Here is a 14,600-nt window from a genome sequence, read left to right on the forward strand (position 1 = left end):
CTACCAAGTGGAGATGAGAAAACCAGCAACAGGACACACATGTTGATGAAAAAAAGGAGAGGAAAATGATGTGTCAGCAGGCCATGGAGAAAGTGTTTACCAAAGAGACATAGGCTAACTAATGTAAGGGGACTTGTTCACCAAGGGGCCATACTGGACTGGGACCCACACTCATGTAAAGGAGACCCAGGCCGAGAAGGACTGGCCTGTGGTGGCTTGACTGAGGCCTGGGACACCCACACCTTCCCTGTGCCACAGAATGTCCATCTGAGGCTTAGAGAAAGGCGGGCTGACCAACGGGTGAACAGAGACGACCCACACCAGAGTGACAGAGACCTGCCACTCAACCATGGGAGATCTGATAATCAAGAAAATGAGATGGTACACTGCAGCCCCTTGAGGATGGTGCTATATGGGGAAGGTGCAGCAGCCAAGAGGCACACACCACTCTCAGTGGGGAGCCAAACCTGCTGGCACCACTACAGGGTTGGGAAGCAGGGATGTGAGCCACGGGATGAACATAGGTGATAGACCTGGATTTCAGGGGGATGCCAGTACCATGGCCACTCCGGAGGCAGAGAGGGAATTCTGAAATGAGGGGAGTGGGTTGGGGAGAACAGGAAAGCAGGAGCAGCCTCGCAGAAGGCTGGAAGAATGACAGAGAGGAGTAGGTCTGGGCATGGGACAGAGAGCCTCCCACCACTCCTTTCTGTGTCTGCTCAGGAACAGACAAGGAGGAACACAGCTCTCGCCACATTGGGATGGATAAAAGTTGGTTATCAGGGAGAGTTTCCTAACTGGGGAGGTTGAGAAAGCCAGACACATTACCCAGGGAAATGCAAGTGTGTGCATGTGTGCGTGTATCTCTGTGTGTATCTTTGCATGAATCTATATGTCTTTGTGTGTCCTTCTGCATGTCTGAGTGTCTTGGATGTGTTTTTCTGTGTGGTGTGTGTGTCTGTGTGTGGTGTTCACAGTGTAGGCAAGGGGTCAGAAGAGCTGGCTTTTTGAGATCTCTGCCAACCCAGAACAAGATTTTTCCTCTCCTCTTTCCCCTTATGCTTTTTACATACACACAGTTCTGCCCTCGCAGTGACCCTGGAGAGTCACAGATGGAAGAGGAAAAGGGAAGTTACTTAGGCTGGGGCTGGGGGCTGGGAGGGGAGGAAAATGCCTAAGATATTGATGGATAGGATGGGGACTCCATAAACCTGTCTTTTCTTGGGTTGGGATAATTTCCCAGGGCTCCTATCCTGAGACAGAGGGTAGGGTGGGATGGTGAAGGCATGGAAACAACTTTCAACAAGTCATGGTGTGTCGAGGGGATCGGGTGGGGAAGGGGCCTTCATGAGAGGGAGACTGTCACTCTTTTTCTGTCTTCAAATGACTCAGCTGAAGTTGTTTCTTGCAATCTACACCCCTTCAGAGTAGTGGGACTGTGGGGATAGCAAATAGGCCTCTTCCCTCTTTCTGCCAAAGTGGGATATGGGACATCAGGAATTCTGAGAGCAGTAAGGGAAATGACAGGAAGAAGCAAGAGGGAGGCATTGAGTGGGGGTTCTGAAATAAAGGTGAAGGAGACAGGTTTAGGACAAGACTGAAGTAGCAACTGAACTGGTGGGGAGGGGGGCCTTAGGAGATAGACCAGGTGCCCTCTGGCAGCCCTGTGATGGTGGATTCTATAGGTTATTAATGAGGAAATTTGGGGTTCTGCTCCCATTTTACAGAGGGGCAAACCTAGAAGAACAGGTGAGGTAGGAAAGAGAGAGAGTGAGGTGGGAGGATAAGAAGGCTGCCTGCCTCTCCCTGTCCACCGTCCTTCCCACTCCCTGCCTCAGAGGACTACACTCAATTCAGACTGGGGTTGGAAGTCACAAACATGAGGAACTTGGCTGCTCCATTTCTGCCTCCTTGGCCCTTTTAGGTGGCATGGGTGTGTAGTGAGAGAGAGGGCTTGCAGAGGTTGTTATGAATATCTGTCAGAGAGTGCATATATGAGAGCGTGCGGCCAGTGATGTGTGTGTGTGACAGAGAGACAGACAAACGGGTAACTAAGTGGTTGAGAGCTCATCTGGCTGTTTGTGAATATAGATGTTTGTAACTAAGCAAGGTGTGAGCCAGGTGTGTATGGGAATCTGGGAGTCCAGGTAAGGAGAGATGAAGGGGACCAGTGAGGGGTAATAGGAACAGGTGAAAATAGGAGTGGGAGGGGACAGAGGGGAACAGAATGGATGAGGGTTGACAGGAAAAGAGGGGAGTGGGTAAGATGGAGATAGGTGAGTGACAACGATGACAGGTGAGGAAGTGCAAGACTATGAGAGGGGTTTCTGGGGACAGTTGAAGGGGTAAAGGCATAGGTCAGGAGACTAGTGGGGGAAACAGAATGGTGGGACTGAGGACAAGGGAGAGAGGTTATGGAGACAGCTGGGAATGACTTGTCAGGGGTGACAGGAGAGTCAGAATGAAGCCATAGGAACAGGGGACAGAGGCGAGTGGTGGGGACGGAATCCCTAGAGGACAGGCTGGAGGGGGTAGGTATGGCTGCTGGGGGCTGAGAGCGGCTCCAGGCCTCGGGATGCGGCCAGGCTGGGTAGGCCAGCGTCCCGGCTCGGGCGGAGGCAGCAGCAAGGAGGGGGAGCTGGAGAAGGCTGCGCTGGGAGGGGAGCCAGGCCGGAGGCCCGATGAGCCCCCCATAGGGAGCCCCTTCCCCGACCCCCGGCCCCGGCCTGCCCGGCCCTGCCCCGCCTGGTCCCATCCCCCGGCCCCGCCCCGCCTCACCTGCTCTGTGCCCGCTGCGGCTGAGGCTGCGGCGGCGGCGGAGGCAGCGGCTCGGGGCGGCGCATCCCCCGGGGCCGCGGCGGGGCGGGGGCGGCTCAGTGCGGCGCTCGGCGGCCGGCTGCTTCCGGCGGCGGCGGCAGCGGCGGCAGCGGCGGCGGCCTCCCTACCGGGACCATCCCGGCCCGGCCCGACCCGGCCCCGATCCTCCTCGGGTTACAGCGGCAGCAGCGGCAGAGCGGGGAGCTGCCCACAATGCACCGCGCCGCCAGCATCAGCACCAGCCCTGACATCACCGCCCCACCGCCCCAGCTCTTACATCACCGTCCATCCTCTGACATCACATTCTACCCTGCCCCTCTCGCAACCTCTCCATCCCTGGGACTCCCTCTCGGATGATCCAGCTGCAGCTCTCTGATTCTTCTCATGGGTTCCTGCCAGCCCCACGTGGGGCCCCATCACTTCTTACCGGTCCCCATAAACCTCACCTGTCTTCATCACCCTTTATGTTTCTCACTCCCAGCAGTCCCTAACAGTCCTCACCTGGCCCATCAGCCTCACCTAACTACCCACTCCATCCTCCATATGTTCATATTACTTTACTCTGAACCCATTTCCCCTCACCTGGACCCAACCTCCCACGTGTCCCCATCGCCCATCTCGTCTAACACCACCCCGTAGTTGTACTTGTACCCACGACTCCTCAGCTTAACAATATCTTCACCACGTTTGCCTTACCTCATGGCTCAATCTATCCCTCTCTTTCTTTGACTTTTTCCCCCATCTGTTGACAAACTCTGTCATCGTTTCTTACTGCTTACCATACAAAAGATACACAGCCTTTACTGTGACATTAAAAACTTTTCCCATCATGGGCTGGTCGAGGATATTACTCCCCTTCTAACAGAAGGATTGTCTTACTCAACATTCCCTGAACATACTCTGCACTTTGTATCTCCCTGTTCCTTTCTTCCATCCTTCATACCTTCAACAAATGCATACTGAATGCCTTCAATTATAATAACAATAACAATAATAATAGCAGCAGCTACTTACTCCTGCCAGACACTGTCTTAAATTTACACATATTAAGTCATTTAATCCTCATAACAATCCTTTGAGGTAAGAGGGCTATTGTTATCCCCATTGTATAGATGAGAAAGCTAAAATGCAGAGGTTCAGTAATTTGCATTAGATTACACAGCTAACAAGTGGCAGGGCTGAGATCTAAACCCTGGCTTCAGAGTCTGTGCTGGGCTACCGTAAAGAGAAAGGATCACTGTGTCTGCAGGGGTAGTCAAGGGAGGCTTCTCAGAGGAGATACATTCAGCTGTAATTTGAACGATTAGTAGGAGTTTGCCAGCAGACAAGTGGGTTCAGGGCAGAGAGTGGAAGGGACTTCCAGGCTGAGAAGACTGCATGAAATGAGGCTTGTGGTGAGCAAGTGCAAGATCATGAAGGATCTTGTGTTCTATGATAAGAAGATTGGATTTTGCCCATTTAGTTGGTGAGAGTGTAGAGGATGCTGTAGTGAGATGCCCAAATCCCCATTCAGAATCTAGGTACTCTTTCCCCCAGCTGCCTGAGATGTAGAAGGCTGACTGCTGTCAGCTGACTTCCTCTCTGGGAATTGCCTTTGGCCAAGGGATCTGCCCCACCCAAGACTGATCCCTCTTCCTGCAGCACCCCACCCATCCAATCAATGATCAACCTGTGAGTATAAAGGCCCAGCCCCTTCACCCCAATTGGGACAGCTCTAAAGGGACATCCTATTTTCAAAACTCTTGATACTGTCAGCTGAGGCTTCTATTAAGACTGCATCAATGTTCCACTTCCCCCTCTGCCCAATCCTGCTTTCTTCACTCCTCCACAGATGCTGATCCCGAGAGTACTTCTCAATAAACAGCATGAAATTATTGTTTGATAATCTCTGTCTTAGAGTGTATGGCTCAGGGGAAGCTGACCCTTAAACAGGAAATCACTGAAGAATTTTGAGCAGAGGAAAAACACAGTCTAATCTGGGTATTGTGTTAAAATTCTAGGTTGATAGGTTTTTTGTTGTGGTTTTTTCCCCTGTACTTTAAAAATTTCATTCTGCTGCCTTCTAGCTTGCATAGTTTCAGATGAGAAATCTGCAGTCATTCTTACCTTTGTTCTTCTATATGTAATGTGTGTTACTTCTGTTACTTTTAAGATTTTTCTCTTTATCACTTGTTTTAAGCTATTTAGTTATGATGTGCCTTGGTGTAGTTTTATTCATGTTTCTTTGTTGAGATTCTTGTAGTTCAGAGTTTTGATGAAATCTCTATAGTTTCCATCAAGTTTGGAAAAATTTCAGCCATTATCTTCTATTTTTTCTGCCTCCCCCAATTACTTCAGGACTCCAATTACCCCATATATTTGGCCATTTGAAGTTATCCCATAGTTCATTGATGTGCTTTTTTCAATTTTTTTTCCCAGTCTTTTTTTTCTCATTGTGTTTCATTTTGGATAGTTTCTATTGCTATGTATTCTAAATTATTAATTTTTTCTTTTGCATGTCTAATCTCTTGTCAGTTCCATCCATTGTAGCCTCCACTGCAGTTTACATCTCTAGAAGTTCAATTTGTATCATTTTAATATCTTCCATACCTCTACTTATGTTCAATTTTTCCTTGAGCTTCCTTTTTCTTATTTTTTTAAAAAGGGGAAATAATTTATTCTCTACCAGTTGCTCTTTTCTGTTGACTAATGCAGGGACTGAAATCATCTCTTTTTTATGATTTGAATAGAGCTTGCTGACTGTCCCAGTGCTAACCAGAAAGTTCAATTCTCCGGAACTCCTGATTACCTTGTTATTGGAAAGTTTTTGAAAAAACTCTGGCTCTTTTACCTCTTGTTCACTTTACCCTTTAAGCTTCTAACAGAAGTTTTAGGGCATAAGTTCAGGGAAAACCCATCAATCTGAATTTTTTCATATATATGACATAAAATTTCCCATTTAAACATTTCTTAAACACACAATTCAGCATGTGCTAATGCTGCCAGAATGCAAAACACCAGAAATGGATTGGCTTTTATAAAAGGGGGTTTATTTGGTTACACAGTTGCAGTCTTAAGGCCATAAAGTATCCAAGGTAAGGCACCAACAATCGGGTACCTTCACTGGAGGATGGCCAATGGTGTCCGGAAAACCCGTTAACTGGGAAGGCATGTGGCTGGCATCTGCTCTGGAGTTCTGGTTTCAAAATGGCTTTCTCCCGGGATGTTTCTCTCTAGGCTGCAGCAGCTCTTCAAAATGTCACTCTCAGTTGCTCTCCAAAATGTCAGCTGCACTGCATCTGGGCCTGTGTGGCTCTTTTTAAAGTATTCCAGTGATCCAATAAAGACCCTCCCTGAATGGGTGGGGCAACAACTCCATAGAAATAATCCAGTGAAAGGTCTCGCCCACTGTTAATTGCGTCATATCTCCATGGAAACACTCAAGCAAAGGATTCCAATCTAATCATCACTAATAGGTCTGCCTCCACAAGTTTGCATCAAAGACAATGGCATTTTGGGGGCCATAATACATCCAAACCGGCACAGTGGTATTAGTCATATTCACAATGTTGTGCTACCATCCCCACCAACCATTACCAAAACTTTATCATCCCTAAAAAAACTCTGTAATCATTAAGCAATGAGGACTTCTCCTGTTCCCCAGCCCCTTGTAACCTCCAATTTACTTTCTTTGTCTATGAATTTGCTTATTCTAGATATTTCATATATGTAGAATGAAATAATATTTGTCCTTTTGTATCTGGCTTATTTCACCATATAATGTTTTCAAGGTTCCTCTGTATTATAGTATGTATCAGAACTTCACTCCTTTTTTATAGCTGAATAATATTCCATTGTATGTTATGCCTGTTTGTATTTTTATGTCCTCCAGAAAAAGCCATATTCTTTAATGCTGTTTTGTGGGGACAGACTTATTAATCTTTTTGATTAGGGTGTGACCCCTTGATTGAATGTTTCCGTGGAGATTTGACCTCACCCATTCTGCGTGGGTCTCGATTAGTTTACTGGAGTCCTTTAAAAGGAGCAGACCCAGATGCTTGTTGACACTTTGTGATGCTAGCCCAGAGTTTGCTCTGGAGAAGCTAAGAGAGGACAAAACACCCCAAGAGCAGCTGAGAGAGACTTTTGGAAAGATGCTTAGGAGCTGACAGAGATGCTCAGAGATGCTTGGAGTTGTGGCCAGAAGAACAGTTGGATGCTAAGCCAAGGATGCACAGGAGCTGAGAGAGGAGCTAAAACACAATTAGGGACCAGCAGATGCCAGCCATGTGCCTTCCCTGCTAACAGAGGTGTTCCGGATGCCATTGGCTGTTCTTCAATGAAGGTATCGTCTTTTTGATGCCTTAGTTTGGACACTTTGATGGCTGTAGAACTGTAAATTTGTAACCAAATAAACCCTCTTTATAAAAGCCAATCCATTTCTGGTATTTTGCAAAAGGCAGCATTAGCAAGCCAGAACATACGTATACACCACATTTTGCTTATCCAGTCATCTGTTGATGGACACTTGAGTTGTTTTTACCTTTTGGCTATGGTGAATAATGCTAATGAGAACATTGATGTACAAGTATCTGAGTCCCTCTTTTCAATTTTTTTGGGTATATACCTAGAAGTGGAGTTTCCAGGTCATATGATAATTCTATATTTAACTTTTTGAGGAACTGCCAAATTATTTTTCACAGTGGCTGCACCATTTTACATTCCCATTAATAATGTAGAAGTATTCCAATTTCTCAAATCCTCAAAAACACTCATTGTTTTCTGTTTTTTAAATAATAGCCATCCTGGTGGTCCTCTAGCTTCTTGAACTAAAGTGGAATTACAAAGAGTGGAGTTAAAATAGCTGTTTTAATGCACTTGTCTACTAACTTTATGATCTGAATCATTTCTGGATCAATTTCAATTGCTCTTTCTCATCATTATGGGTTGCATTTTCTGCTTCCTTCCATACCTAGTAATTTTTTATTGAATGGCAAAAATTGTGAATTTTACCTTTCTGAATCCCAGATATTTTTATTTCTGTAAATATTCTTGAGTTTTTTTACCAGGTTGCAGTTAATTTACTTAGAAACAGTCAATTATTCAAGGCTTACTTTTTTGAAAGCAGTTTTATTGAGCTATATTCACACACCATACAATCCATCCAAAGTGTACAGTCAGTGGCTCTTAGTATAATCACACAGTTGTGCCTTTATCACCGTAATCAATTTGGAACATTTTCATTACTCCAAAAAGAAAATCCCCATACCCCTTATACCCCTTTACTGTTGATGTTTAACATTAGTGTGGTACCTTTATTACAACTGATAAAAGAATATTAAAATATTATTGTTAGCTATAGTCCATATTTTGCATTAGGTGTGTTTTTTCCCATATACCACCCTATTATTAACACCCTGTAATAGTGATGTACATTTGTTCTAGTTCATGAAAAAACATTCTTATATTTGCACTATTAACCACAGTCATCATCCACAACAGGTTCATTGTGTTATACAGTCCCATGTTTTATCCTCTACCTTTCCTTCTAGTGACACATATGATCTAAACTTCCCGCTTTCAACCCTGTTCACATGCATAATTCAGTACTGTTAATTACACTCACAATAATGTGCTACCATCACCTCTATCCATTTTCAAACATTTACAATCAACCTAATTAGAAATTCTGCACAAATTAAGCACCAGCTCTCCATTCTCTACCCTTATTCCATCTCCTGTTAACCTATAGTCTGGATTCTAACTCTATGAGTTTGCTTATAATTAGTTCATATTAATAAGATAATACAATATTTGTCCTTTTGTGTCTGTGGCTTATTTAACTCAACAAAATGTCCTCAAGGTTCATCCATGTTGTCTCTTGCATCAGGACTTCATTCCTTCTTACAGCTGAATAATATTCCCTTGTATGTATATATCACATTTTTTTAATCCATTCATCAGTTGATGGACACTTGGATTGTGTCCTTCTTTTGGCAATTATGGATAATGCTGCTATGAACTTCAGTGTGCAAATGAATGTTTGCATCACTGCTTTCAATTCTTCTGGGCATATACTTAGTAGCAGGTTGCTGGATCATTTGGCAATTCCATACTTAACTTTCTGAGGAACCACCAAACTGTCTTCCACAGTGGCTGCACCATTTTACATTCCCACCAGCAATGAATGAGTGTTTCTATTTTCCACAGCCTGTCCAACACTTGTAGTATCCTGTTGTTGTTTTTTTCAAATAGTAGCCATTCTAGTAGGTGAGAAATGATATCTCCTTTTGGTTTTGATTTGCATTCCCTATTAGCTGGTGATATTGACCATATTTTCATGTGCTTTTTAGCAATTTGTAATTCCTCTTTGGAAAAATGTCTAGTCAAGTCTTAAAATTGGGTTGTTTGTCTTTTTGTTGTTGAGTTGTAGGATTTCATTATATACTCTGGATATTAAAGCTTTATTGGATATGTGGTTTCCAAATATTTTCTCCCATTGAGTAGGCTGCCTTTTCATTTTCTTGACAAAGTCCTCTGAAGCACAAAAGTTTTAAATTTTGAGGAGTTTCCATTTATGTATTTTTTCTTTCATTGCTTGTGCTTTTGGTATAAAATCTAAGAAACCATTGCCTACCACAAGATCTTGAAGATGCTTCCCCAAATTTTATTCTAGGAGTTTTATGGTCCTGTGTCTTATATTTACATCTTTGATCCATTTTGAGTTCTTTTTGAACTCACAAGCAGCACCTGTGATATGGGTCCTCTTCCATTCTTTTGGATATGGATATCCAGTTCTCCCACCACCATTTTTTGAAGAGACTATTCTGTCCCAGTTGAATGGACTTGGCCACCTTGTCAAAAATCAACTGACCATAGAGGTGAGGGTCTATTTCTGAACTCTCAATTTGATTCCATTGGTCAATACATCTATCTTTATGCTAGTACCATGCTGTCTTAACCACTGTAGCTTTAAAGTCAGGAAGTGTGAGTCCTCCAACTTTGTTCTTCTTTTTCAAGATGTTTTGGCTATTCAGGGCCCCTTACCCTTCAAATTAATTTTATAATTGGCTTTTCCATTTCTGCAAAGTAGGCTGTTGGAGTTTTGATTGGGATTGCTTTGAATCTGTAAATCAATTTGGGTAGATTTAAATGCTGATGGGTAGAATCGACATCTTAATGATATTTAGTCTTCCAAGCCATGAACACGGAATATCCTTCTATTTATTTTGGTCTTTGATTTCTTTTAGCAATGTTTTGGAGTTTTCTGCTTACAAGTCCTTTACATCTTCAAGGATTACTTTTGAACCTTTATTAGGTGGGACCAGAGAAGCCTCTAGTCGAGGGCTAATTTTTTCCCACCACTTCGGGAAAACACTTCAACATACCTTACCCAATACCCCATGAATTATGAGGTTTTTCACTTTGGTTGTGGGAAAAGATTCTTTGTGTGAGCTCCATCCTTACGTGAACCCCAGATTGTTCACTCTACTCTTTTTAGATGTTCATTCTCAAACTTGGATAGTTTCCTCACATACATGTGCTTATCAGTCCTGAGCTGACAACTCACAGGGAATGCTCTGAAGCTCTCTAGAGCTCTCTAGTCTATCCTGTATTCTATCCTGCAAACTCTAGCGGCCTTGGGCTCCTTGGCCTCCTACCTCTGTCTCCTAAGATCAAGGAGACTGCCAGGCTCAGCCTGGGTTCCTCTCCTTGCACAGCAGCCTGGAAATTCCCTGCAGGCAGTCACTGGGGTAATCCTGAAGCTCACCTCCTTTGTTTTCATCCTTCAGGGATTACTGTCCGATGCTGCCTGATGTCCAATATTTGAAAACCATTGTTTTATATTTTCTGTTCAGTTTTTTAGCTGTTAAACATGGAAGGATAAATCTGGTCCCTGTTACTCCTCCTTGGCCAGAGCAGAGGTTTGATCTGTGTGTTAAATGGCAGGAGGGAGAGGATAAACTGGAAGGGATCCTCCAGATGCTTGATTTCTGCCTTCTTTGAATTGCTCAATGCTTTGCACATTGCTTCATGGCATAAATGGGATTTCTTCTATTCTTGAGTTAAGGCTGTCCCTTCTCCAAGTCAAAGAGGGTCTAAAGTTTCAGACTCTCCTTTAGTTCACACTGCATCTCTCACCCAAAACAAATGCTTAAAAAGTATGTCCCCCAACCTGTAGATTAAGACATTTGAAAAGCATATAAAAAGTGGTAAGATGAAACCATAATGTCTATGGATGCACATTTGGGTGAAAAAATCATAAAGACTGGGGTGATGAATGCACAACTATATGATGGTACTGTGAACAACTGATTGTACACTTTGAATGATTGTATGGTATGTGAATATATCTCAATAAAACTGAATTGAAAAAAAACATAAAGAAACATAAGGAAGTTTCTTTATGCCCTTCTTTGTTTCCTTACTATAAAGGTAAGGACAGTGGTTATTTTTGGAGGGAGGTAGGGGGCTGTGATCTGGGCTGAAGATTTTTCTTAATATGGTGATGGTTACAAGAGAATTCGTTTTGTAACAGTTCATTTGTTTTAGGTGGTTTTTTGCAGCTGGGTTTAATTTTATGATCAAAGGTTTTTTTTTTTTTAATTGATTTATCCCCTTACTGAATGAATGAATGATGATCTATGGTTACTAAGATCAAAAAAGACAGCTATCCAGACACTGTGTACCCCATGATAAAAGTACAAGCAGCACCTGTGAAGCAGTCTTGACCCAAATTCAATCTGAATCTGATCAGGCCTCTAGATTCAACTCCAATTTATAGAAAAAACAGGGGACCAAGGAACATGTTAAAGGACACCACAGAGATATAATCAGTAAAATCCAGATTGTAGAAAACTCGGCAGGACAAATGAGCCCATTTCTTTGCACAGGAAAGGGATTGAGAGATGCAGGAAGAACATATAGATTAAAGAGACTTAAAATGTATGTTGACCAATCACAATATAGAGACCTTATTTTGATACTTATTTTAAACAAACATTTATAACATTTATAAAACAGTTGGAAATTTAAACGCTGATGGAATATTTTAAGGAAATCTGGTTACATTTTTTAGCTGGTAATAGCACTTTGGTTACATTTAAAAATAAAAGAGTACATATTTGTAGAGATACATATTGAAATATTTTTTAAATGAAATAATATGATCTTGAATTTGCATCACAATAGTACAGTGAGGAAAGTGGGTGTGTGAAATGAACCAAGACTGATCATCAGATGATAATTGGTGAACCTGGGTGATAGGTCCATGGGGTCTTATTATACTATTTTCTCTATTTTTGCTTTTGAAAAACAGCTTTATTAAGGTATAATTAACATAGCAATAAAATGTACCAATTGTAGGTGTGTAACTTAATAATTTTTAGTAAACATATAGTTGTTCAACCATCAACTAGGATCCAGTTATAGAACATTTCCATCACCCCAAAAAGTTCCCTTGTGCCCTCTGCAATCAATTACTGTTCCCACCCCCCGCCCCAGCCCTAGGCAAGAATAGATCTGCTGTCTCTATAAATGTATCTTTTCTGGACATTTCATTTAAATGGAATCATACAATTATTTTTGCTATTCTCCTACTAGCGTATAAATTTGACATTTTCTATAAGAAGAAAAATCATTTTTGTTGAATTGAGCAATGACTTAGATTTTTATAGCACTTTGTGTTTTGCTTTGTTTTCACATACTTAAATCTTATTTGCATCGTATTCAAACCAGGTGAGTAAGTCAAGTAGGATGACTTTTCTTATCAATTTTACAGATGAGGAAACTGAGACTCAGAGGGTTTAAGGGATCTGACCAAGGTCACAGAGCTGGTTAGTAACTGAATCGGGACTTGATCCTGGCCTCCTGACCAGGTGAAATCCTTTCCCCCATCATACTGTTTCTCTAGACTGTCCACTGCCCTCATCCCCCCATCACCCCCTCCCACCCCACCCCACCCCACCCCACCCCGCCTCGGGCCACTCTGCTTTGAGCCTGAAGACCTGCAAGTCATGGCTGTTTCTGTATTCTCAACCAACTGAGTGGCATAGAACCAATTTCAGGGCCTTGGTTTTCCATCTGGAAAGACAAAATATCCCTTCTACTCTCTCTCCTTCAGCCTGAAGTGGGAAGGGGATGCCTGCCACAGCCTAAGGGGATAGGGCTTGTTTGTTTGTTTTTTAAAGACACAGAGGCAGAAACAAGATGTTCTATATGTGATTGTGTATGTGCACGTGTGTGTGTGCGTGTGTGTGCATTCCTCTTTGATGGAGAGAACTGGAGGGAAGATGTGGGCAAGGGTAAGGAGGACTAAGAAGGTTGCCCTTCAAGTCAACCTCCATGTGGCTCCTGAGGCTTACTTCCCAAAGGTGTGTGCTTGTATGCATGTGTGTGGCTGTGGGAGTGCTAGCACACAGCTGTGTATACATGTTTGCCCTATGGTAGGTCCAAGTCTTTGTGGTTGGGCCCATCAGTGAACAGAAATATTCCCAAATTTCTTTGTTTTCTCTCTGTATATCTTATTATTATTATTATCATGTCTTCTGGATACTTCCATGCTTTAGTATTTTAATAGTCATTATTTCAGTTTGGTAAAGCTGCCAGAATGCAATATACCAGAAATGAATTGGCTTTTACAATGGGGATTTATTAGCTTATGATTTATAGTTCTTAGGCTGTGAAAATGTCCAACTCAAGGCATCAACAGGACGATACCTGGACTCTGAAGTCAGGCTACCAGCATTTGGGACACCTTTGTCACCTGGGATGGCACATGGTGATGTCTGTTGGTCTTTCTCTCCCAGGTTTCCATGCTTCAGCTTCTGGCTTCAGCGGCTTCCTCTCTGTTTTCTGTGGCCCTTTCTTAGTGTCTCCAGGGATTTTCTCTAAACTTCTTTTAATTTCATCTCTTAGCTTCTGTATGTGTTTTATCCTCTTATAAAGGACTCCATTGAAAGGATTAAGACCCACTTTGAATGAGGGGGGTCACATCTCAATTGAAATAGCCTAATCAAAAGATCCTACCTACAATAGGTCTACATCCACAGGAATGGATTAAAAGAACATGGCCTTTTCTGGGGTACATAACAGCTCCAAACTACCACAGTTATTATTCAGGAAGAATACAGGAAAAAACAGTGGTGGTGCTCTCTCTCTGGGGGTCTCGGGACTCACTTTCCACTGTATACCTTCTTGTTCTATTGAATCTTTTGTCATATATCTGTGTTGTTTTCCTAATAAAATGAGGGGGAAATCATTGTTATTACTGGTGAACAATGGTGTGTCTGCCTGTCTCCCTGCAGATACTGCTCATTTCCACCTATTACAGGGCTGAGCAGATTGCAAAGTACTGACAAATGCATCATCTAACTTAATCCATCATTCAGTCAACAAATATTTGACAAATGTGTTTTATGTGCCACAGTTCTAGAAGCTGGAGATACAGCAGTGAATAAAACACAAAAATCCCTGCTGTCCTGGGAACTTGCATTCTACTGGGTGTAGAAAGACATACAGCAAAGTAAAGATGGTATGAGAGATGGAGAAAAAGCAAGGCAGGGAAGGGCAGTGGGGAGTACAGGGGGATGGAGGCTGCCATATTAAATAGGGTGGCCAGGGAAGGTGACACATGAACAACGTCCTGAGGGAGAGGAGGGAGTGAGCCATGAAGCTCTCTGGGAGAAAACAGTTCCAAGCAAAGGGAACAGCAAAGGTCACTGCTCTGAAGCAAGTGCATGACTGGCATGTTTGAGGAACAGCCAAGAAGCCAGTGTAGCTGGAGAAAAATTAGTGAGAGTAAC

General features: G+C 43.0%; 1 protein-coding gene across 1 annotated transcript in view; it reads right to left on the minus strand.

The window, feature by feature from the left end:
* Positions 1–2,855, minus strand: part of TTBK1 (tau tubulin kinase 1) — a 42,230-nt gene extending 39,375 nt beyond the window's left edge. The window contains exon 1 of the mRNA XM_037844316.1: positions 2,779–2,855. The gene's annotated coding sequence lies outside the window, so the exon portion shown is untranslated. The remainder of the gene's footprint in view (positions 1–2,778) is intronic.
* Positions 2,856–14,600: the final 11,745 nt, after the last annotated feature.

Source organism: Choloepus didactylus, chromosome 7 (genome assembly GCF_015220235.1).
Source record: "Choloepus didactylus isolate mChoDid1 chromosome 7, mChoDid1.pri, whole genome shotgun sequence".
NCBI classification, from domain to species: Eukaryota; Metazoa; Chordata; class Mammalia; order Pilosa; family Megalonychidae; genus Choloepus; species Choloepus didactylus.